The following is a 23619-nucleotide window of genomic DNA, read 5'->3' as shown; positions in this document are numbered from 1 at the left end:
ACCAGGCAACTTGCGGATCGACATGGGAGGGAGGGAATGGAACAGAATGGGGGAACAGATTAGACTATGTAAAAGGAAGGAAATATACTAGCTACCTGACATGCAGAAAGATAACCTTGCTGTATATCACCGCTAAAACAACAATATTTTTTCAAAAAGAAGAAAGCTCCCAAATGAGAACATACGAAAAAAGGGAAATAAAGAGCAGATAATCATGTTTTTGTAAGTCCTTGGTACCTGATAGTTTCAATCATTAGCTTTTTTCCTACCAACTGAGTCATACCTCTAAACCCAAAAGTCCTTACAATATTCAATTTTTTCCCTTGATTTCTTCACATTTTCTATTTACTTTTTGTTTTGTGTGTGTGTGTGTGTGTGTGTGTGTGTGTGTGTGTGTGTGTGTGTGTGTGTGCCAGAAATGGAGCTTGAACTCGGGATCTAAGTGCTGTTCCTGAGCTTTATTTTTGCTCGAGTGCACTCTACCACTTGAGCCAAATCTTCACTTCTGGATTTTCTTGTGCAGTTTATTGGAGATAAAAGAATCACAGAGACGTTTTACCATCATTAGATTCAAATCATTATCTTCAGATCTCATCCTCTGGGTTACAGCCATGAGCCAAGGTACCTGGCTTATGAATTGTCGTTCTTTTTTTAACAAGCTGGTGCCAGTGGCTCATGCCTGTAATCTTAGCAACTCAGGTGGCTGAGATCTGATAATCGAGGTTTAAAGACAACCTGTGTAAGAAAGTCTGTGAGACTATGATCTCATTAACTGGTTACCAAAAAACCAGAAGGAGCACTGAGATTCAAACTGGTAGAGTGATAGCCTTGAGCACAAAAGAGCAGGGACTGCAACCAGGCCCTGAGTTCAAGCACCACATAAAAAAAATAAGTAAAAACGAATTTGCAATCACTTGTGATCTCAACATCCTCAATTCGTGGTTTATTTAAAGCCAATTTGCATCTCAGTTTGCACTTATTCGGAGTGTAACTAAACTTGTATAACTGTTAAAAGAAAAAAATGAGCAGCTGTGTGCAGGTGGCTCACGCCTGTAATCCTACCTTCTCAGGAGGCTGAGAAATGAGGATGGTGGTTCAAAGCCAGCCTTTGCAGAAAAGTTCCCATGAGACTCCTATTACCAATTAATCCCTAAAAAACAAGAAATGGCACAGTGTTTTAAACTGGTATGCTATACTCCTAACCTTGAGCAAAGGAGCTCTGGGACAGCACCCATGCCCTGTATTCAAGCCCCATATCTGAAGGAAAAAAAAAAAGAGTTCATTGCTGGGAAGGTGGCTCAGTGGTAGAGTTCTTGACTTGCATGTACGAGCCTCTCGGTTTAATTCCTCAGTACCACATGAGCAGAAAAAGCCAGAAGTGGCACTGTGGCTCAAGTGGTAGAGTGCTAGCCTTGAGCTGAAAAGCTGAAGTGCCCAGGCCATGAGTTTAGGAACCATGACCCACAAAAGACAAACAAACAACAAAAAGAGTTCAAACATTTAAATGATGTGTACAATAGACTATACACTAAAGATGAAAGATTATACGAATGAATTAATAAAATGATCAACATTGTTTTGATTTTATAAGTAGTGGATGTAGCAGAGAAAGTGATAAGAAATAATTATTCATTCTAACCACTCTTGTATTGTTTTAAACTCATTTACTACTTTTAAACTAAAGGAGCACATCTATCGTTTTACAGAAAAACAAAAGTTGTACATGTATTTTAACCTGAATTCAACATTTTAAAATTTGCCTTTTAGTAAACAATCAGTATATTTTTATATAAACTACTTGTAATCCCTTTAATACTTCAGGTCAGTCTAGTATTTGATTATATCATAACTCCTCCCTTCTTTCTTTTCTTCATTCCATTCCTTCTCATCCTTTCCTCCTTTCTATCCTAGCACTTAAACTCAGGGCTTCATGCATTTTAGGTAGGTGCTCTACAAGGTGAACCATACACCTGCGCTTTTTGCTTTAGTTACTTCTGTTTTGTTAGTCATGTGGCTTGAACTCTGGGCCAGGACACTGTACCTGCACTCTTCAGCTAAAGGCAAGTGCACTACTGTTTGAGCCACAATTCCACTTCTGCTTTTCTATTGGTATATTGGAGGCAGGAGTCTCACAAACTTTCCTGCCTAGACTGGCTTTGAGCTGTGATCTTCAGACCTCAGCCTCCTGAGTAAATAAAAGTACAGGCATGAACCACCTGTGGCCAGCTCTGCTTTAGCCATTTTTATGGCAGGGTTTTCTGTTTATGAGCAGGCCAGAATGGATCACAATCCTTCTCTTTACCCTTTCTGAGTAGATGAAATTAAAAGCACAATGATTTTGGTTCAGATATTGATTGAGATCCAATAAAGTGAATGTTTGCCTAGGCTAGCCTCAAATCCTAATAATCCTCTCTGCAGCTAGCAATTCAAGTGTGAGCTACCATGCCTGTCCCAAATTTCTGGTGACTAAAACATATGAACAATGTTTTAATATTTTTAAATGTTGAATTTGGGGACAATGAGTACTTTTACTTGCCTAGTTTCAAATTTCACCAAAAAACCCAAATATTAACTTTTGGTTTCCTACATAACATTAAATAAGCAGATAAACTTTAAAAAGTAATTAACTATTTAATGAAAAAAAGCTAAACAATAATCATCCTTACCACTGTAACTTTGGACTTAACAACTTGTCAAACATTGTTTATATCATAGTTGTTTTTTCTAGGCAGTATTTTCAATAAACGGATCATTCCACCCCCAAGGTGGATGGCCAAACAGACTATATCCACAGGAGTGAAAGCCAGGCCATAAGCCAACACTCTAAAGGAAGACATGGTCCAGAAGTATTGAAGGTGGCAATGTCCCAACATAAGGGACAGCTTAAATAGAGCTTTTTCTTAGGAAAGATACTCTATTAAGCCATACCTCTTCTTCTGGGTTTATCAATGCTTAATTGGAGACAAGTCTCATGGACTTTGTTGCGTGGGCTGTTCTGAAATCATGATCCTCAGATCTCAGGTTCCTAAGCAGCGAGGATAATAGGCATGAGCCACCAATATCTAGATTACTTATTCCTTTAATACAAATAAAATGGCTACAGCATGGTTTAACAGAGAGCTTGAATCCTTTCCTGAGTCTTAGAGATCTTCTGACTAGAAGCAGAACAGCAAACTGACATGTGGGAAACTGTGTCTACCATATGAAACCATTTTCCAAAAGAGTATCTGGCTCATCAGTTTGGCTTCTGGACTCACAAAATTTACATTCAATTCTCCACTGAAGTAGAGGGTATCCATTGCATGCTCTGCAGCATCATAAATCACTTGCTGGTCATTAAAAACCCCTCTTTTCAATAGGAAATACTCAAAAAATTCTGTTCATTGAATAATCATGACAACCTTAGGAGATGGGAAATACCAGTATCCAATTGTATATTGTGGTGCTTGAACTCAGGTCCTGTTCCTGATTCACTTTCTAGAACTCTACTTCTTGAACCACAGCTCCATTTCTGTTTTTGTTTTTGTTTAGTTGATCATGGAGCTTGAACTCAGGGCCTGGGTGCTCTCCCTGATCCACTTTCTAGCACTCCACCACTTGAGCCACAGCTCCATTTCTGTTTTATTTTGTTGTTGTTGTTATTCTTGCTAGTCATGGGGCCTGAACTCTGGGACTGGGTGCTGTGTCTCATCTCTTCAGGTTAAGGCTAGCATTCTACCATTTGAGCCATAGTGTACTTCAGGCTTTTTCTTCTTATGTGATTCTGAGGATTCCAACAGAGGGCCTCATGCATGCAAGGAAAGCACACTTCTACTGAGCCACCTTCTCAGCCCACTTATGGTTTTTGAGGGATTAATTGGAACTAAGACTCTCATATGACCTTTTCTGCCTGGGCTGGCTTTGAAACACAATCCTTCCAACTCAGCCTCCTGAGTAAGAGTGTAGGCATGAGCCACCTGTTCTTGGCTCCATTCACATTTGTATACAAGTGAATAAAGCTCAGTGATATAGTGTCTTCCTCTTTAACCAAAAGCAGGTAAGAAACCAGAATTTTATTTGAAATTCAGTTGAAACTGAGTCTATATTCTTAACAACCAGGCTGTAAGTTATTTGATCTTTGCACAAGAGTGTTAGTAGATATAGAACACATGTCATGATTTTTCTATTTCAAATGGCCCATGACAGATAGTTGGGCATGGTGGTGTAAGCCTGTAATTCCATCACTTGGGAGGCTGAGGCAGAAACACATTAAGTCCAAGGCTGTCTGGGCTATGTAGTGAGATGCCATCTCAGAAGGGCAGAAAGGAAATGGCTCCTGACTATATAAGCCTTAGCAATTACTTTCCCATCTTCTGTGTCAACAAAGAAAAGCCTAAGACTCTCCAAGGCCAAACAGAAAGCATGGCCAAAAAGAATTTCCCAAAATACCTGGATACCAGCTGTGTCGACTCATTCTTGGGCCAATACAGTGTCATCCAAAGGCATTTTTGAACAGTTGGATCTATGACCCCTTCTCCCTCTCTTCAGAAAGCACTTAAGACATTGGCAACTGTAATATTAAGTGACTAGCAAGTGTCACATGGTACCTGAAGACACTAATGGTTCATGGTATACATTCTGTGAATTAGAACTTATTAAGTTTGCTGCCAAAGCTGCAGCAGGTGCAGTACCAGTTGGGAGAGGACAGCAGGCTCCGTAGCTTGAGCCCTATGACCTACTGAGTGCACCATTGAACCCAGCAGCCCTTCACAAAAGGCCAGGAGAGAAGGCTGGATTGACATAGAACCATACCTTCCTTCTCAGGGGGCCACCATGGTTCGTGAGGCTCCTTTGGTGTGGCATGCTACTGTCACCTCACTTCTGCTTCCTGGAAGGATAAGTCTGACCACATGCCTGTGTCACTTCACTCCCACTTCCGGTCTGGTGGGTAAGGCCATTTGACTGCACCACCTCACTCCTGCTTCTAGTCTAGGTGAGTGGGGGTTGTGGGCTTTCACCACAACATTCCTGCTTCTGCTCTGGCTGGGTAGTTGCCATTGTCTGTGTCACCTTACTCCTATGTTCCCTCTGGATGAGAGGGGGCCGCATGCCTGTGTCACCTCACTCCTCCTTCCAGTGTGAGTGAGTTGGGGCCTCATGCTTGTGTTACTTCACTCCTGCTTCTGGTCTGGGTGGGTCCAGATTGGCTCTGAGCTTCTTAATCCCTGTAGATGCTGTTTACCCACATGGATTGCAGCCCAGGCAAAGCATGACATCAAGGGATTAGAATGGCACCTTGTTAGGTTTGAGAACTCTGTTATAAAATTGTGTGTGTGTGTGTGTGTGTGTGTGTGTGTGCGTGTGTATGCACATCATGTGTGTACCCGTGTTCACTGATCTTGGGGTTTGAACTCAGTGACTGAGGTCTATCCCTGAGATATTTGATCAACATAGAGCTCTACTGATTGAGGCACAGCTCAGCATACAGCTTTTTTGTGGTTAATTGAGATGAAAAGTCTACCAGATTTTGCTGTCTGGGCTGGCTTTGAACGACTATCCTCAGATATCAGACTTTTCTGTAGGTATTATGTATAGGTGTGAGCTACTGGAAACTCTCTCTTTACTCAATTGCTATCCAGAGAGAAATGTGCATGGCAAGCATTCCGGAGGAAAAAGAATTGAATTCTTCCAATGGGCAATGGTGAAAATACTCAGGTTCTAGCCCAGTGTTGGTGGATCAAGCATGTAATTCTATCAATTCAGTAAGCTGAAATCTGAGAATTGCCGTTAGAAAGTGTATGGAGGACTGAGTCCTAAAGACTCTTTATCTACAATGAACCATCACAAAACTGGAAGTTGAACTGTAGCTCCAAGTTGTAGAGAGCCAACCTTCAGTGAAAAAGCTCAAGGAAAGCACTCAGGTTGTGAGATCAAGCCCAGTGACTACAAAAAAAAATGAGAAATATACCTGGGTATTCAGTATAAGTTTACCATTTTAAATATCACTTTCTCATTATATTTAGCTCTGTCATAGGTGCATGAATCAAAGTGGAATAAGAAGCTTGGCTAAAAAAATATAGGCAGCATTGTGCGGGGGAGGGGGGCAATGCGTGTGTACATGCACATTTGGCAGTCCTGAGGCTTGACCCTAGGGTCTTCATCTCTTGCTTGGCTTTTTATCCATCAAGGCTGGTATTCTGCCACTTGATCTAAAGCTCTATTCCCAGATTTGTTTTTATTGTTAATTGGAGATAACCGTTGTACATACTTTCCTGCCTGTGGTGGCTTGTTCTAAAACATGACTATTTTGAATCCTGCTATAAAAAATGTGTGTGCACACAGCTCTACTATAACGCTGACTTAAATTTCTTCAGGTGTATATGTAGGATTTCCTGGGTGGAATTTCCACACTGATTTCTGTTGTGGTTACATTGATTCACTAAATTGCCAACACTGTGTAGAGTGTCTTTCCCCACCTCTTTGCCAGTATTTGTGTTTTCTTTGATAATAGGCATTCTCATTAGGCAGAGATGGAACTTCAACATATATTTGATTTGCATTTCCTTGATTGCTAAAGACATTGACTATTTTTCGTGTATTCTGTAGACATCTATATTTAATTTGGGACCTATCTAGTCAATTCACTTACCTATTTATTGATAAGATTATTTGTTCTTTTCCCTTAATGTTCTTTGTGTGTTTCATATTTTGAGTCTATACATTCTAGACGTTAAGATTTCTTCTGTTACTCGAAAGGCAGGAGTTTAGGCTTATTTCACTTATTCTTACCAAAGGACACCTTGTAAGCTTCAAGTTATTTAATCTATGATTGATTTAAAAATGAGCTGACAGAAATTACTCTCAGAGTGACTGCCAACAAGTACAAGTTTTGAACTCAGAATTCAGTGTCTACAAAGAGAGATATATTTTAGTATTTTAAATAAAAAAGAGATTTATATTGTATTTTAAATCAATAAAAGCTAATCAGCTACATTTTCTCAAAATATGTAATTCTAAATATTTCACTACTCTTCAAGGTAAAACTATTGCAAATTTTAGCACAAATTAACAATTTTACGTTCTATTTATTTCCTTGGCAATCATTCAAGCTAGCCAAATTGAAAAAAATACTATTTTGACCAGTTGCTGGTGGCTAACATCTGCAATCCTACTACTGAGGAAGCTGAGATCTGAGGATTTCAGTTCAAAGCCAGTCTGGTCAAGAAACTCTGTGAGACCTACTTCCAAAAAACCACCAGAAAACCAGAAGTGGTGCTGTGGTTCAAGTGGTAGAGCGCTCTCCTTGAGCTGAATAGCTGAGGGACTGCCCCCAGACCAAAAGGTCAAGGCCAACAACCAACCAAAACAAACAAAACAAGAAGAAAAAAAGAAAAAAACCAACTGTATGAAGAGGAAGAATCTCCAAGTTTTTATTCAAATTTTTAATGCTTGTGGCAACTGTTTTCATTTGGTAAAAAGTGGACAGCTTATATATGTCATTGTGATAAATTTGCTACTATGTGGTTGCTTTTCTCCTATTTATAGTTTTATTCATCTAACATTATTGAAGATGAAAAATCCATGAAGGGCAAGACATATTATTTGGCAAAACTGGTCAGTTAAAATGACTAGTACATTCTAGTATTTTGTCAAAGAAGCTGTCATTTTTATTCCCTCCCCAGGATTTGAACAATGAAAAAAAAAATGTCTTGACTTTTCCAAAAAGTGAGTAAGACGGCTCATATTGAAATAATTAGAAGATAGTGAAAAGAAAGTTTAGGGTGCATAATATGTTTAATTTTTAACCTTTCTCACAAAAAACTTCCAAGAAACTTAACACACATTTGTTATAGATATTTATATCAAAGAGCCCACTGCAGGTGCCTGACACCTATAGTGTGCAACTCAGGAGGATGCGATCTGTGATTGAGATTGGAGCCAGCCTGGAAAAGCAATAATTGCATGGATGATGCCTCCTACTATTATATCATGTCTTTTCCTCCAATCCTCAAAGTGAAGCTGTCTCCCCACATGACCATCCTTCTGATTTATTGACATTAACTTTTTGATTTATGGTTTTCTCCAACAGCATGACATGTGCATAAAGGCTTACCATTCACATCTGTATTCACATCTTTCTCTCTAGTTGCCTACAATAGTGCCTGGTCCTCAGTGCTTAGTAGTCTTGTGTGGAGATGAGCCTGTCCTACTCATGAAATCTCAAAGTTCAATCAGGAAAGCTCATTAAGCTGTGGTCTTATGGTAAATCGTCATTTCTTCTAAATATTATGTTTTTCACCTTGTGTATCTAAGTCCACCTAAGGGTGAGATCAATGCCTGACACCTATCGGTTGTGATAGCAAAGGTAGCTATGACATCATAGAAATTTATTTTGAAGCTTCAGGAAGACCTGATAACTGAAGCACCCAAATTGGTAGGTTCCCACATCCTGGAATACATTCCACATATCTGCAATCAAACCATCTTTCATTCTCTGCTGGGCTCAGACTCATCATATGTTTCCCTTCTCTATTTAAAATAACGAAAAATGTGTTTTTGATATGTTATTGAATTATTGAAATGTGCCTCCAACTAAAAAAATAATTCCATTAGTGGAATGTAAATATAAGGCATGGATAAAATCAATCATAAAAACTCCTAGGGAAAAGATCAAAAGTGGCAGCTACTACAAAAGTTGTTTCTTAATCTCAGTACTGGTGTCTCACACCATAATCCTAGTATAATGTAAACTAATGAAACTTTTCTTTTTGTACCAGTCCAGGGGCTTGAACTCGTGGCCTGGGCTCTGAGATCATTTGATGAAGCCTAGCACTTTACTACTTGAGTCATAGCCACACTTCTAGTATATTTGATAGTGTAGTGGAGATAAGAATTTCACAGACTTTTCTACCTATGTTGGCTTCAAACTGTGATCCTCGATGTCAGCCTCTTGAGTAGGATTACAGGCATGAGCCACCAGTCCCCAGCTAAAAGTTATTTTTGTAAGATATAAAAGTTTACTTATACAGGGGAAGAAAGGGGGAGGGCGACAGCGGTAGGGGAGGGCGAGGGCGAGGGCAGAGCCTGAGTGTTCCACACACCCCGCACCAGCGCCTCATGGCACGCCCCACTCTCCTCCCATGGCTGGGACGGCTGCAGTCCTCTTGGTCCTCGTGGTCCTCAGGGGCCTGTGCAGGAGCAGCGGCAGCAGGCAGCCAAAGCGGCCCACCTACCCTGCAACCCAGGCCTGGACGGCGCGACAGCAGGTGATGGAGTAGCTGGCCGCCAGTGTAGTAGAGAAGCACTGAATGAGCCAACCCTGCCGTCCCAGAGGAGCGCACTCCCGTGCCGCATCCATCAGGCCCGCCGGCTCAATGAGTGAACAGAGTATCTGTCAGGGAAGAGCTGCTGCATTGGTTTGTGATGATGCCAATAAAAGTGGGTGCCAGCTGTGGTTCAACTGGGTTCAGCAGAGTTCATATCTATCACCATACAGGCAACAACACATTCAGAGTGCTGGGCAGGAAGATCCAGGATCATCAGTTGGTGATCAGCTGTGCCATCCCCAAAGGATTAAAGTATAATCAAGCAACACAGACTTTCCACCAGTGGTGAGATGCCAGGCAGGTGTACAGTCTTAACTATGGCAGCAAAGAGGATGCTAATGTCTTCGCAAGTGCATGATGCCTGCCTTGGAAGTGCTGAATTCACAGGAGGCAGGACCAAAATTGCCTAGATAAAATTCACAACTGCCTGATCAAGTTCAAAATGGCCCATCCCAAGAAGAGTTGGACATCCAAAGAAGACAACTGCAAGAACAGAAACGTCAGAAGGAGCTAGAGAGGGACAGGCTGGAGACAGAAAGAATGGAGAGGGAAAGACCAGAGAAAGGTAGAGAGAGAGAGAGGCTGGAGAGAGGTTGGAAAGAGAGAGGTGGAGCAGCTGGAGCGGGAGCAGATGGAGCAGCTGGAGCAAGTGTAATGGGATCAAGAGAGCAGAGTGCCGAGTAATGCCACCTCTGCCTTTGTGGAGACCCCTGTAAACTCTGAGCTGGGAGACCCCTCTGCTTCTGAGCCAGGCTTTCAGGAAGCCTCTCAGCTGTCGGAGGCTCCAGCCCAGCAGGGTGTTATCTTGGGACCACCTGCACCTCCATCTCCTCCAACACTCCCACCAGGTCCAGCCCAGGCCTCTGTATTCTCTCCTCCCCCAGAACCTCCTCCTTCACCCCCACTGCTATCCTCTGGCCCTCCTCCCCCACACCCTCTTCCTAATCAAGCCCCTCTCCTGTACCACCTCCTGCCCCTCCCTTCCTGCATCCGGATTTTTTTTTAAGGATCCTTTTCAGAAGACAATCTTCCTTTAACTGGACTTGCAGCTGCGATTGCTGGAGCCAAGCTTAGGAAATTGTCACGGGTGGAAGATGCCTCTTTGCACGGTGTTCACAGATGTGAACTCCGTGTCAGCTAAAAGAGACAAGGGTGGTGGAAATGGACCCGTTCCCTTAGCAAGTAGCAGCTTAATGGAGGAAATGAGTCTCCTGATGGCCAGAAGGAGGAGAATGGCCGAAAAGGGATCAACAATAGAAGCAAAAAATGAAGAATCAGAACCTGTAACTTCTAAGGTTTCATCAACAAGTACACCTGAACCAACCAGGAAACCTTGGGAAAGAACAAATACAATGAATGGCAGCAAGTCACCCGTCATCTCCAGATGAGATTCTCCAAGGAAAAATATGATTGTTTTTGACAACAGGTCCTATGAGCCATTATAAGTCCACACCCTTGTCCCAGCCCAGTGCCGACCGGGTCCAGAGAGAAAGCCTTGACCGTGACAGACTGAAGCAGGATATTTTAGATGAGATGAGAAAAGAACTAACCAAGCTGAAAGAGGAGTTCGTTGATGCAATCAGGCAGGAGCTGAGCAAGTCAAATACTGCATAGAGAAGCAAACTAAGCAGAGATAAGACTTGAATCTGGAGAAAAACAAACATTCCTACAAACAATTGTCAACATCACCCCTACAGTTACGAGCTATCAGAAGAAAGTGGAAAAGGAGTCAAGGGGAAATCCCCATCCTCTGAAACCTTCTTAAGTTGTGACTCTGGCGATCATCTGTTTTTATCTCCGTTTGCTGCTGCTTTGACCTTTACTGCAGGATGAAAAGAGAGTTATGTATGAGTTTCCATAACATTTATGCAGAAAATATAAACCCATCAGGCAAGATCGCCATGCATTGAGATATTTTCATGTTGAAATAAAACCACACATTTCCCACAACCCACTGCTAAAATAAAGAGTAGAAAGGCTCATGAAGTTCTCCCCCCCTTCCACATCCTCCCCTCTTTGAGTGCTGAGGAACTGAGCAAGCTCTGCTTTTGTATTGCATGTCTCTCTCTCAGGTTTGTCTTCCTATCGTATTTGGTATTCCATGACTAATTGAGATCAGCACTATGTAGGTTTAGATCTTAAGATGAGGAACAAATAGAATTGTACATGTTTTCAAAGGATGCCATTTACAAGAAAGTGTCTGTAGATGACCAGGTCCGTCGTGAGTGATTGTACAGTGATAGGAAGTCCAAGTTAGCCTTTAGTGGTTAATTAGAGAAGAGAACATTAAGGACTTTCTTCAATTTTCAGCCTCCTGAATCTGGCGTAGCTCTTCTCTCCAATTAACTTTCCCACAAAAGCCAAACGTTATGGTTAGTCCCATGTATGCACTGAGAGAGCATCTGAAATTCAATTTCTACTCCCAGGCCAAGCAAAAATGAAAAAAATAATAAAAATAAAAGGAGGTGGAAGCAAGCACATATTAAAGTTGTGAAATGACCCAAATGTTGCTGGTCATGTGTGTAATCCTTACTACACAAGAGGCTGACATCTGAGGATTGCAGTGTCAAGTCAGCCAGGGGAGGAACCTGCTTGAGACTCTTATCTCCAGTTACACAGCACAAAACCTTGAGCTGTGGCAGAGGTGTTAAAAACACCAGCATTGATTGTGAAAGCTAAGATATAGGTCCCAGAGTCAGAGGTGAAGCCGCAGGACCAATAAAAATTTAAACGGAGAGAGGATGAATAGAGGATGAAATCTGAGGAGCATGCGTCAAAGTTAGCCCATACAAGAAAGTCCATAAGGCTTTCTCTCTGTGTACATCTGTGTGCTATCCTATGGCTTGAGAATGTTTTGTTCAAAGATAGAGCTCCACCACTCCCAACTTTTCATTGATTAATTGGAGCTAAAAGTCTCATGGACTTTCCTGCCCTGGGTGGCTTTGAACCATGATCCTCAGATTTCAGGCAACTCATTCATTCGGGGCTTTGCATAAGGCTCATCTCCTATTAACTACCAAGAATTTAAAAAAAATGGAGTTGAGCTGTGACTTAAATGGCAAACTGGGTAATCACTTTTTAGGACAGCACCTAGGGCCTTAGTTCAAGCAGCAAGACAAAACAAGTATATCTACAAGCTTTCCTTTGGCTCATTTGGTAAGCCACTAGTCTTGAAGGTAAAGCTCTGGCATTGTATCCAATCTCTGATTTGTAGCCCCATGACTAGCACATATACAATAAAAAATTTTTAAAAAATGCAAAAAAAATTTTAAGTGGAAAAAAGAACATATTAACATTTTAAAATGAGCAATGGTTTTGTGGTTCATGTGTATAATTGGAGTACCTCAGGAATCTGAAATCTGAGGATCAGTTTGTAGCCAGACTACACAGAAATGTACATTAGAATCTTAAGTCCATAATCCAGAAAAAAAGCTAAAAGCTGAGCTGTGGAAGTTGTAAAACATCATCCTTGAGCCAAAACGCTAAGAAACACAAGGACACTTGTGGTTCTGTCTTGTAATCCTAGCTACTCAGGAGGCTGAGGTATGAAGATCACGGTTCAAAGCCTTCCTGGGAAGGAAAGTTCATGAGACTCTTATGTCCAATTAACCACCAGAAAACCTTAAGTGACACTGTAGGTGAAGAACTCGAGTATTCATCTTAAGCTGAAGAGCTCAAAGACAGCACTCAGGCCAAGAGTTCAAACCCTACCCTCCGTAAAAATAGGTAAGAAACAGCAATGAGGCCCAGAGTTTAGGTCTACTGACCGCAATAAAAAAGCATTGAGGTTGAAGGGAAGAGCTGGTTAAAAATATTAAAATAAGACAGAGGCTCGTTGCTTATGCCTGTAAATCCTAGCTACCCAGGAGGCTGAAATCTAAGGGCTGCAGTTCAAAGCCAGACCTACCAAATGTCCATGAGACTTGTGCATGTAATTACCAGTACGAGGAATTGAACTTGCCCTGTTTTACTCAAGGCTAGAGTCCTACCACTCCAGCTTTTTGGTGATTTATTGGAGATAAGAATCTCAGACTCCGGCTGGGAAGTTGGCTCAGTGGTTTAGTGCTTGCCTTGCATGCATGAGACCCTGGATTTGTTTCCTCAGAACCACATATACAAAAAAAGCCGGAAATGGTGTTGCAGCTCAATTGATAGAGCACTAACCTTAAGCTGGAATGCTGAGGGACAACGCCTAGGCCTAGAGTTCAGACCCCACAACCAATGGAAAATAAAAGAACCTCAGACTTTGCTGCTCAGACTGGCTTCAAACCAAGAGCATCAGATTTCAACTTCCTTAGTTGTGCTGGGCTTTGCCTGAGACTTTTCAAAAAGAAAGAAGCTGGAAGTTGCGCTGTGACTCAGTTGGCAGAACTGAGCAAAATCTCTGAGGCAGTGGCCAGTCTCTAGATTGAGAAAAAAAAAGACCATAAAAACTTTCAAAAATAAATAACACAATGTAATACAAAAAATGTTAATATGATGCAAAGGAAAACTATGTTTCTTTTAAATGCAGCAAACAAGAACACACTACAAAATTTCAAAATAATATACTGAAAGTAAGGGGAAAGGAAAATTTTTAAAATTCATGCAAATATTAAATCTAAACTGACATGACCAAAATCTAATGTTATCAGAAACTTATCTCTTACTTTTCTCTCACTTGTAAATGCTTACAAGCAATTGTCCCTCCAGTTTCAGCACTAGTATGGTGATTTGGAAATGACCTTTCTATGCAGCCTTGTCTGAATAGGGATCTTCCTTCTTTAGCCTCGAGTTAAACTACAGCCACTGCCCTCATTTTAATTCACAAATCCTTTAAAACTCAACCTCAATATTCAAATGATGGGTCATATGTAAAAGAATGAATAAACATCAGAGATCCACCAGAGATCCTCTGAGGAATACAATCATAACAGTAGAAGAGCACCGACCACTCAAGGCAGGTAACAGAAGGAAGATTTAGCATTTCTTTTTTTGGATGTGCAGGGGGTTAAAAACAGGGCCTTATGATTGCTAGGAAGGAATACAATTCAGTGATATTAATTATATCCACACTACTTTGTAACCATTACCTCTGTTCGTGAACTTTCTTTTCAATACTGATGGAATCCACACAATCATTGAGTATTAATCACCCACAATGACCTGCCCCAGAAACTTTTAATCTTCCATTTTTCTCTTATGAAATGGTTTAGTCAATATATTTCACATAATAGATTATTTTTGTGTCCATCGATGACAGATATATATTAATTGCAGCCTTTTGTGGATGAGTCATCATTTATGCATACCTCACGTTTTATAAACCTATTCATCTGATAGACACTCCAGGTGTTTACAACTCCTGACTATTGTAAACATTGCTGATGTTATCGTTGGCATGTGAGCTATTGGTTTTTGTTTTCAGTTCTTTTGGGTATACAATGAGCAACGGAATTGCTGGGTCATGTGGTAATGCTATGCTATGTTAGAAGAATGTGTCAAATTCTAACATAATTGCTATATCACTTTCATCACCACAGAAATGTACAAATGGTCAGTAAAATATACAAAAGTATTTCAAATCTTCCACAGCTGTGCCCTTAAGGATCATTTTTTTTTTTTTTTTTACTTTTTACTTGGTTTTATTTAGGCCATGCAGGTCTTGAACTATGTAGCATTGTCTAGAGCTGAAGTGAGAACAATACCAAATGCCACTGACCCAGCCTCCAAAAACATTTATTCTGGTAGTCATTTTTTCTAGAGATAAATTTTAGTGATTATATGCATGTTAACTCTTTTAAAATAAGGTTTTGAATTTTAAAATGACATATAATTGTAATGACTCTGTGTACCATCTTTATTATAAGAAAAAATATATTTACTAAAACTATAAAAAGACAAAAAGGTTTTGAACTATCTGAGTTAGATGGCAGCTTCTCAGCAGAAAAATACATTACAATCACAGTCTGATAAAGACCCAAGCGAAATAACACAATAAGAGCTCATCTAAAGTAAAATGAAGAGCAAGGAATGGGGCCGGAGTAGAGCACTTGCTTACCAAGCAGCCTCTGAATCAAAACCCCAGTACTGCCAAGGGATAAATAAAATATTAACACTTAAGAAAAGGTGCATATTATAGTATGATGGATGACATGGAGGTACACACCTGTACCTACGCAGTAGAATTATGAAGTTAAGAACAGTCTTGGCTACATAATGAGACTCATCTTGAATAACATAGAATAAAATAAATCAAACTACATTTTTAAAGACTAAGGTGTAGTTTAAATATAATTCAAATCATTTTGCATGTGCAAGGAACTGATATAATGCACAAAAATTATATGCTTTAATAACTACAATGTCAGTTTATCAGTGCAGTACAAGGGGCCCCTTGTCTGGAATCCATCCTAAGACAGTTGGTCCACCTGTCTTCTGGGATAGACTGAGGGCGTTGCTGGGCAAACTATATTTTGATCTCCATTCTTGGGTCCCACTTACAAATCTTTTTTTAGTAGACCCCCTACAAATCTCTCCCATCCCAATAACAGCCTCCTGGCTTTCAAGTGAGGTTATCTTTGATATCTCTTAGCGCTCTCCACTCTTGGCTGGAACTGCTCTGTTCCTAGGCCCAAATTCAGCAGCTTGTTCTGAGAAGAGTGGTAGCTATTTTGCTAGCCAACTCTGTCCTCTGCCATCTCCTCCTCAAATTAGTCTTTGGTATCAGTATGAATCTGCTCAGATGGTAGAGCCAACCTGGGCTGGCTTTGAACCCTGATCCTCAGATCTCAGTCTCCCTTGCACCTGGCATCATTTCTTCCTTCGAGGAATATTTCAGGGGGATAGAATAGCACAGCACCACATACATTTGTTAGGAATTGCCCCGGGGTGAGCCAGATGCTCAGACTCAAACCACTGACCTTGATATTGCCTTTGGTGTCCAAAAGGATGTTGTTGGATTTAAGGTCGCATGTGATTCTGTTTTGGTATAGGTGTTGAACAACACTTACAATTTGTATGATGAGCCTCCTGGTTTAATCCTCGTATTGATGGCAGGATTTTCAGATCCACCCCGATAGGTATCCCCTAATGGCCAATTCCATGATGAGACATACATACTCTTCCTTCTCCATCACTTAATACAACCTAATGATGTGTTTGTGCCATACCGTCTTAAAAATGTTCACCTCATTCTTTATCCAATGATGAGGACTCTCACTTCTAGAGTATTTTAAATGCCACATCCTTGTCTGTGAGTTGGGGATGTGCCAGCTTCACTTGTCCATAGGTACCTTTGTGGATGAGCTCTTTCATCTGGTATTGTTCGGTGATCTCTTCCTTCAAGGAGCTTGAGCTTGATTCCTTGTGTTCTTCCATCCTTCTGGTATTATGGCAGGTAGCAACTCTACCTAAAATAAACTAAATAAAATATTGGAAAACCCAGAAAAAGTAAAAAGAAATACCAAAATCCAAACAACAACCAGTCCCCACAAGCAAAACAATCAGCTTTGAGTCAGTCCAGCGTGTCCTCAAGCAAGATCTCCCAGATCTGTTAACTGACATAGGTTGGAACATGGTGGCTTCCTATATATCCTGCATGGCCTCACACCTTGGAGCAATCACAACCAGGCATAGTGATATCATGGAAGAAATGGACCAATCAGAGTCTGGGCCAGTGAGGTCCCAGAAATAGTGGACCAATCACAGCCTGCCAAAATTGACACTCTACCTCTTAGGCCTCAAAGACTGTTACTAAGGACTCCAGGTGGGTTGAAGTTGCTCTGGTCTTTATCATGGCATTTCTGAAACCACTAGGACAGTGGTCAAAATCCTCTGATTTTCTAGAGGACTACTGCATATTATAAATTGCTTCAGTGGAGACACTAGCTAATAGCCTCCATTCTTGATGGCCACCTTATCCTATGTCTTGTTCCAGCAATGGCCCTGCACAAGTCCTCCCTCCTTCTCAAGGACACCTGTGTCCTACAACTTCCTCCTGAGAGACAAGTTCCAGGCTGGATTTGAGCCACAATCCTCACAATTCACCTTCCTGAGTAGTTAGGATTATAGGCTTTAGCCATCGGTAGGTACTTAGCTCATCTCTTACATTTGGAAGAAGTATATTTGTTAGAAAGGTGGGTTTTCGATATGTGCTTTTAGCACTTTAAATTTGTTGCCCTTGCTGTCCAATAGTTAACCTATTTTCTCATGAGAAATTTTTCATAATAACATTGAAGATCACTTGGGTGTGATGAGTTGTCTCTGTGCTTTGGGAAGTTTTCTATCTTTATTTAATTAAAATGTGTCTTAGTGTGGACCTGGGTAATTATGTTAATTGACTTTTTGAGCTGCTAGATTCCTGCATAGAAGGGTTCATGCGTTCAATCAAAATTGGGAAGGTATTGGTTATTATTCCTTCAAATACTATGTATTACCTTTTTCCCTCTGTACTTTAAACATATATACATTATACATATATATTCAAATTATATATTTGAATATACATATACATACCTACATATTTATATTACATATACATTTATATACATACATTTATTATCACACAGCTTCCACTTTTGTGATTGTTTATGGTAGGAAGTTTAATTGATCTATATTAGAGTTCAAAGTTTTCCTCTTTATTTCTAGATAAAAATATGTTTTTCTTGGCAAGGATATTGAAACAGCATCAAAGCACAGCTAGACTCTCTCTCTCTCTCTCTCTCTCTCTCTCTCTCTCTCTCTGATTTCCCGCCTCTGTCAGGATTTTGAGCACAGGGTCATTGCTTATTGGGTTCTTCTAGTGTGTGCTGTGATCTTTTGCAATGTCATGATCTGATTCAAAGGCCACGAGGTCTGCACCTGGAAGAGGAGCTGCTCCAAAGTCAACCTGCATGGATGTTGCCTGCCTCTGTCTTGATGTCAGAGCCCCTGTATCCACTTGGGAGGCCTTAGCAGATGCCCCTTTGACAGGACTGTTGGCTAGTGACTGTGGACAGCACAAGGACAGCCTCTTGTTTTACCTATCAGAAGTCTGAAGTGGAGCCTGGGGGTGTTCTTCTGTTGGAGGATATGCTTGGAGCAAGGCAGGGGTTGAATAAGCCTCACTGTGGCCTGACTTCTGGGGCACAAAAAAGGCCAAGTATTTCTCTGGGCTCTTTTCAGAATATATGGGCAGGTTAGGGAGCAGAACCTGAGCTCAGGGGGCCCCTAAACACAGGGTGGGCAATGAAGCTGGGAGGGGCAGGGCTGTCCAGGTTGGCATGGGGCAGATGATGAGCCTGTATTAGTAGTCTGCTGGCTTACAAATGAAAAGTGATGCGTGCTTGCTACCCAGGCATATCCCACTAAGACTGGTTGCACCAGAGAGTCCCATGCTAGTGGGGAGAAACTGCTAAAGACAGCAGTAGATGGACCAGGAGCAGTTGGTGCTCTTTGTGGGCAATTCAATGCTGGCTCTGGCAGGGGGAATCTGAAGGTTCCCTAACTCTGCAGATCTATGGATACATGAGCCCAAGCAGACACCAGGCTTGGCCAGCTGCACACTGCGCAGGCTGGTAGGTGAAACCTTGCTGGTTGGCTTTGCAGAGTCCTCAACCTGGCACACCTGGCAGCACAAAAAACTGCCCAGCATCTCCTGAATCATAGAACTTGGAGACAGCACCTCTCCTAACTTGGACATGCAGTGTCCAGCTGTCTAGAAGCTGCTGTGGTCAGTGCAGGTCTGGGAGGAATGGCAGGCCTGCTGCTGGAGGGAGCAGATGCCCCTTCCAAGGCATCTAGGGGGAAGGGGAGCCCCTGGAAATAGGCTGGTCTTTCCTGCCCAAAGAGAACACCTCCAGTTTGTTTGACTGTTTGGTTGGATGGAGGGTCTCCCCTTGGGGACAGTGGTATTAGGAGACTGTGTTGTTGAGATTATCCCAAAATTAAACCAGTCGCTGAGGGAGCAAAAGAGTAAAGCTTGCTGAACTGCACATGGCAGGTGGAGTTAAGGTCATCTCTCTTGAAAGATCCCGAGGCTTTGTCACCAGAAGACAAGTAACATCATGCTGGCATGGAGTCTAATGGTTTTAGGAAATTTATCAGAGAGCCTTACTTGGCTTGTATGTCACTCAATTGGGCTCACACTGGGTGGGGAGTTTGGGCTTTAGAGCTGGGCATGACAGCTTGATCTTTTTGATCCAACACCTTCTGGAAGGTGTTGGAATTTTAGGAGGTCTGAGTACATTATGAGATTATGTGTGTTCCTCTGAGCTTCATCCTTGGTTTGTGACAGGGATGAGCCCTCCCTTCCTGCTGTCATGGTGCCCTCAGGGTGTGGGTTGATTTCTGGAAGGTAGAAAGGATTAATGTGCCTTCTAATCCCTGAGGCTCACTAGGAAGGGCTGTTGTTTGCAGGGAGGATTGGGTCATTGGGAGGTCTTTATGTTCTTTGAGTAAGGGAATCTACATACTTCAGAGCACATCTTGGCTTTCTCTCTAAATGTTTAATTTCTGTGGAAGACTGGTATCTAAAGGCCTAAAAGTTTAAGGCTCCAGAGGCTTTCTAGGTTTTCAGACATATCCAGGGATCCAGGGCTTGTTCTTTTTCATCTTACAAAGACAGCTCTAACATCCTCCCTTAGTCATGGTATACTGGACCCTTTGGCTCTGGCATAAATGAGGAAAGACAGGCAGGGCTGTTGCTAAGGAAAGCAGACAGGGCTGCATTGTTGCTGAGAAAAGGCAGGCAGGCCCTCTCTTGTTACATAGTTTCATTTTATTTCCCATTGTTGGTAAATAAAGCCTCCTGATTGGACTTCAGGAGCTGTCCACAATCATTTCTCCATTACTTTTCCCTGCTCTTACCATACTGCCTTTCCATTTAAATTCACTTTTACTTTTAATTTTTGTCAGAAGCAAAGAGGCAATTAAAAAATCTATATGTAATGTTAATTTTTATTCTTTTTTTGGAGGGGGAAGTCGTGGGCTTGAACTCTGGGCCTGGACGATGTCCCTCAGCTCTTCACCTCAAGGCTAGAGCTCTACCACTTGAGCCACAGAGCCACTTTCGGGCACTTTTCTGCTTATATGGTGCTGAGGAATGGAACCCACGGCCTCATGCATGCAAGGCAAGCACTCTACCACTGAGCCACCTTCCCAACCCATAGTTTTTATTCTTGAATTACTAAAATTCATGCAGAACATGTCAATTCAAGCAGCATAAAATGGCAGACGGCATGAGTTTGATCTCTGTCCCTCTCCTGTGGCTCTCTTGCTCTACCCTAGGGTGACCACTCCTACTAGTTAGTTATGTATCTCTGCATTTAAACCAAATGTGCACAAAGGAGAAGCTATTAAAAATAGACTAGCCCACAGTTACCCAAGGTCCTCCAAACCTATCTTACTAAGAGGCCAAATTTCCAATTCACACTATGGAGAGTCAAACTTCTACACTCAGGTTCAAAGACCTGAACCAAGTCTGTGCTGGAACCACATCACTGAAGTTGGTAGCTCATTGTTCACTATGGAAGAAGTCTGCAATAGCTGGAAATCTGCTCTCTGCCTTTCCCACTAAGTCACAGTGTCAGGTATGAGTGCTTGCCTTGCATGCATGAGGCCCTGGGTTCCATTCCTCAGCACCATATAAGCAGAAAAGTGCCCGAAAGTGGCTCTGTGGCTCAAGTGGTAGAGCTCTAGCCTTGAGGTGAAGAGCTGAGGGACATCGTCCAGGCCCGGAGTTCAAGCCCACGACGTCCCCCTCCAAAAAAAGAATAAAAATTAACATTACATATAGATTTTTTAATTACACAGGCCATTTAGAGGTTACTAGACTTTGGGTTTTAACTTTTGTAATTCCAAGTTTCACTTCAGATCAAATATTGGGCCTGCACAACAGCAGCCCAAGAGAAAATGATGTCCAGAACTTTTGTAAGTGTCTCAGAATATTTGAATTTGCTTTTATTGATTTATCTTTTTTCCTACAATGCACACCTGTGGTCAAATGGGGGCTTTCTTACGGCTTAAGGAATTTTTTATGACATCACAATGAAATTGAAATACACAGCTATAACTCTTTCTCTAAAGGAATACTGATGGATTTGGCCGTAGGAGAGTTCAAGCTGATGAACTCCAATATTCTAGGCAGGGGTTCTATTACATAAGTCCCCTACTCCAACCTGTGTTCTTCACTTTGAGCATATCAGCACACTGCCTTATGGATTTCAAGAATGCAGATGTAAACTATCTGTTAAGAAACTGTCTTTGGAAAGGATGATGCTCTCTTTTCTCTCACTCTTATAGATGTTAATAACCCGTTTCATGGAGCTGTATGGCATAAGACATTTTGCTACAGTATCAGATGATTCTGAAGTGATACCACTATTCTTTGAACATCAATCATTCTAGATTTAAAGAAAAAGACCTTGAATATCTTGAGTAAATTGATGAGGTCTTTAAAATCCAAAAGTTAGAGCAGCTGTTCAGATTTTGGATTCCATGAAGTATCCTACTGGATTTAATTTTTAAGTGAGAAAACAGCTGCTTTCATGACCCACCTAACTATAAAACTTTCTTGGTCTTAGTTACATTGCATTTTAAGGTAAATGACAAAAGTGCCAACTTATTAACTTTATAAGGGACTCAGGATTACATAATTAAATAGTTGTCAAATTTTACTGAGTTGAATAGAGAACGTGCTTAATTTATATTAAAGTAGTAATGTATTGCCATTAATACAAGGATGGATTTTATTAGTAAATATTGAAAAGGAAAAAAAGTATTTCTATAGGGGATTCATCCTGGCAATAGTCACTTTGCTGTAGGCTGATCCTTTCTGCCTTCTTTCAAACGCATGTTATTGTTATATGTTATTATTCAAATGTGTGTTATTGTTTTAGTTCCTCTCAAGAGCTATAGGGCTAATCTTGGATTCCATTAAGAAAACACCAAAATGCGTACTGATATTATAACTTTGTATTTATTTATTTTTTTGTTGGTCATGGGGCTTGAACTCTGGGCTTAGGAGCTATCCTTCAGCTCTTCAGCTCAAGGCAAACACTCTACCACTTGATCCACAGTGCCACTTCCGGTTTTTTGGTGGGTTATTGGAGAAAAGAGTCTCACGGACTTTCCTGCATGTTCTGGCTTTGAACCGTGATCTTCAGGTATCAGCCTCCTGAGTAGCTAGGATTGCAGACGTGAGCCACCAGTGCCCGGCTCTGATATTACGATTTTTAAAGACCAAAAATGATCTATTGTATGTTTCCAACAATACATAAAGTCCATAACAAATAAAGACTTTAATGTTATTTTAAGCAGTTGTGTAAGGGGGTTATAATTCAACAAATACGGACACCTCATATGCCTTAACTAATTCTTTGAATTTTCTCCTTATTGTCAAGTTAAAAAAAAATCTGGATCCACTTTAGTGAAAATTTCCAATTGGACCCTTTGTCATGTACCCTCTGCACCTAAAAATACATAAGAATTCACTTTGTTTTTAAATTGTTAGAGCAAGTTCCAAGACCTGCACATATGTTGAATGGAAGCCACTGATGTATGTTTGGCTCCTGCACATGGCCAGCGTTCTAACAGGATCACACATGAGGACATGGATAGTACTGAAGGACAAAATTTTGGGATCAAACACTAGGACCTGGCAGCCACTAAGGACAGAAGGCATTGGCTGATGCCCTTGTAATTCCTGCAACACTGCCATCCCTGTAGCAATGGCATCATTCTGTGCACCTCGCATACCTGTAGAAACCTTGGCAACAGTCCTACAGGCTCAAGACTAAAAGAGCCAGTGGGTTCATGCCAACCTGTGATTGGTCCATTGCAGCCATTGTAGGTGGTCTCTGCAGTCCATTAAAGTGCTGGGATTTCCTGGTGACCTGCTGGACTCAGTTCTACATTGAGTGTGTGGTATTTTTTTTTTATTTGGAGGGGGGCTATGTTTTGTTTGGGTTTGAGTAATTCCTTTTGGTTATTGCTCTGGGGTTGTTATCTGCTTAGCTAAATTTAGGTAGATTTACTACTTGCCATCCTAGCAAAAGATGGGGGAACACAGTGAATTATCCTCAAGCTCTTAGGAAAAGGAGATTTTCACTGAACAAGACAGTATGAAGGAGATTATTGGCTACGGCAGGAGATTTTCCCTGAACAATACAGTTTGAAGGAGGAGATCATTGACTATGGTAGTTATGGATATGTAAAGTTGTCCTAGCACCACCTCATAGACACTAAGGTGGTAATGAAAATAATCCTAAAAGGAGAGTTCAACAATTGTCAGATCAAATATGAGATGGACAGGCCGGGATTGTGGATCAGTGGTAGATGTTTGCCTCGCATCCAC

The 23619-nt window shown here is 41.3% G+C and overlaps 1 pseudogene; it reads left to right on the top strand.

The window, feature by feature from the left end:
- The first annotated feature begins 9353 nt into the window (after nucleotides 1-9353).
- On the top strand, nucleotides 9354-10949 carry LOC122122130 (annotated as a pseudogene).
- The last annotated feature ends 12670 nt before the right edge of the window (nucleotides 10950-23619 follow it).

The sequence above is a fragment of the Dipodomys spectabilis genome, unplaced genomic scaffold (genome assembly GCF_019054845.1).
Source record: "Dipodomys spectabilis isolate Male_0828 unplaced genomic scaffold, ASM1905484v1 ptg000205l, whole genome shotgun sequence".
NCBI lineage: Eukaryota > Metazoa > Chordata > Mammalia > Rodentia > Heteromyidae > Dipodomys > Dipodomys spectabilis.
Note: the sequence above shows the minus strand (reverse complement) of the source record. Positions and strands in the feature narration are given on the sequence as shown.